Genomic DNA, 2,807 nt, shown 5'->3' with positions numbered 1-2,807 from the left:
CTTTCTTACTCGTTTTGCTAATAAACGTTCTACGTTTCTTATTTATTTGGTTATATATTATACATGTTTACTTGGGTATACAAAACTGGAAATAGGCTATTTAAACTTTATGTAAGTTAGAAAATAAGGAAAGTGTGTCCAGCTGAATTAATTTAGTATTTTGTTAGACGGGTATAAAAAAGCTTAGTTTACACGACAGCGGTCGCGGCAGCCGTTGCGTGAAGGCCGCCTCGTGTGCAGACCGAAGAGTGTAAAGACCATCGACTCTACCGTGCGACTCCACCGGGCAGGGACACCAACAAGGGACATAAGTATCGCTTTTGATTCGTCCTCTTTTCTTCACCTTGCTTCAGTTCTGTTTAAGTTTTTATGACCAACTCTTACTATGTGTTTCCATATCTCTACTATTACTACCACTCGCAAACCACGCATCACACACTATAGGCAGTGCAATCCTAGAAACCTGCGCACTTTGCCTATGTCTGCTAATACACTACTTTATTTTTCTATTGGTCTCTGGAATTGTCAGTCTGCAGTCTTCACGAGCGCATCTGGCAGTATGGATGAGGCTTGACGCACGCGCGCAACCTGTGTCGACTCGCGCCTGGCTCCGCGTTTAAAACGAATGTAAATTCAGTCTAACTGCTTGCTAATTTCACTTGGATGAAATGAAACATTCAGCACATTTTCCACTTGTTCTTAAAATCCCAAATACTTAAAATGAATAAATCAGCCTATCATATGTAATACTTTAATAATTGACTTAATACAGTTCTTTATTTATAAAAAATAAACAAATATTTTCTGTGAAATTCAGTAATTAAGTTAATTCTGTAAAAGTAGTTATACCATTATAATCTTGCCTGCTGAAAAAAAAACAATAGAACCCCTCCCAAAACACAATAAAAAATGTAATGGATTTCAGGGTTATAATGGGAATTGTATTGGTTTTAATGTAACCTATAATGTGGTGTCTATTTGATGGATTCTATTGGTGGGATGTAATCTGGCAGATGGCAACCAATAGAACAACAGTAATTCCTATTGGAATAATGCCCAGAACAAAAAGGAATTTTATAATGGTTTAAATGGAAACTATAAGAATTTCTGTGATAGTTTCTATTGTTTTTTTTCAGCAGGGTAATGATACCCATACTGTGCTGCACATTATTGGCAATATTGAGCTGAAGCTTGACTTTGCAAATTTAAAATCGCAAATCAAATCGCAATCGCAATGTCAAAAAAAAAAAAATCGCAATTTGATATTTTCCCCCAAATTGCACAGCCCTAATATATATATATATATATACATATACACATATATATACACACACACACACATATATATATACACACACACATACACACATGTAGGCTATTTACATTATGAAACTCTTGTGTAAATGCCTGTATTCCACCTTAACCATAAACAGTCTACAGTATTCTGATTGATTAAACATTTTGATATAATTTGAAAAGACAGATATATTTAATAAATTCACCATAAAAATTTCCATTACAAAGGTAAAAATGCCGAAGGGAATCAAATCCAGATCACAAATATTGCTTCTTAATGGAAAAGTTCATTTTTGACCCTGATCATAAGAAATAAATGTTATTTAAAATATTTAAAAATTTGAAAAGACAATGAAGCCAAAGCACAGGCAAATGGAACCAAGTCATATCATAGTCAGAATGTGTAACTTAATGCACTGTTGCTTAAAAAACAGGCATGTAGGCAACACATTTTTCAGGATCTCTGGTGTTTAAAATGACGGTTTAATTTGTATTTTAAGTAAGTAAGAACTGACAAAAAACAAAACATTGTTCTAGTGCAGTGCATCTCCCACTGCATGTTTTGTAAGTCTCCCACATTGGACACACCCAATAGATGTCCTGCAGTCTCTACTAATGAGCTGATGACTTGAATAAGGTATGTTAAATGAGGAAGACATCCAAAATGTGCAGTGGTGGGGTGTTCCCAGGACAGGTTTGATAAGCACCGTTCTAGCAGATAAATTCACATTACCACAATTCTGCATGCAAATAAAAGAATCAATTTGGGTCTCACCTCACCTCAGTGAAGATAAACAACCTGAGGATCTTCACCATGGACGGACAGAGCTATGGTCACTGAAAAGTGGTGAGGTTTCTTCCACTGAACGTTTTATTTCTAATAAAACATTACATAGAGAAATACATTTTTGCCACAGTGTTTCATGGTGTTTAGTACACAAAGTAACACTTTGTACTAAATTAATGTAATATTCAAATGGTTACATTTTCATACACATTGCTATTTCCTATTCATGAACTACTGATCTATTAAGAAGTATGCTAATGACTTCAAGTGTTTCCTGCTGATATTGTGGAAATCGTTCAGACTGTCTCTTCAGGTCCACGGCAGCACAGGAATCTCCAGACTCTTCTCAGAGGCCTGATGAGACACTCAAATATCCCACCTGTCATAAGATAAGATATTACTATGTGAGTGAGCACTTTTTATTTCTAAACTTATCTAAAAATGTCTCAAACTATAAACTAGCTTATCACCTATATTTAACTGAGACCATCACAAAAGCACTGTGTACTGGAGCAGCTAACTCAAGAAGATTTGTTCGCTAATGTCCACAAATAACTACTATTTCAATGTTAATTTGTATTTAATAGTAAGAAATTGCACCATTAACTCCGAAATAGTTTTATGATAACTTAAAGGGGTCATATGATGCTGCTAAAAAGAACATTATTTTGTGTATTTGGTGTAATGAAATGTGTTTATGCGGTTTAAAGTTAAAAAAACACAT

The 2,807-nt window shown here is 34.7% G+C and overlaps 1 long non-coding RNA gene across 1 annotated transcript in view; it reads right to left on the bottom strand.

Moving 5' to 3' along the window:
* Positions 1 to 2,807, bottom strand: part of LOC107703881 (uncharacterized) — a 20,912-nt gene that overhangs the window by 9,044 nt on the left and 9,061 nt on the right. The window contains exon 2 of the long non-coding RNA XR_001635875.1: positions 2,077 to 2,462. This is a non-coding gene — a long non-coding RNA (uncharacterized LOC107703881). The remainder of the gene's footprint in view (positions 1 to 2,076; positions 2,463 to 2,807) is intronic.

The sequence above is a fragment of the Sinocyclocheilus anshuiensis genome, unplaced genomic scaffold (genome assembly GCF_001515605.1).
Source record: "Sinocyclocheilus anshuiensis isolate Anshui unplaced genomic scaffold, SAMN03320099.WGS_v1.1 scaffold1159, whole genome shotgun sequence".
NCBI lineage: Eukaryota > Metazoa > Chordata > Actinopteri > Cypriniformes > Cyprinidae > Sinocyclocheilus > Sinocyclocheilus anshuiensis.
Note: the sequence above shows the minus strand (reverse complement) of the source record. Positions and strands in the feature narration are given on the sequence as shown.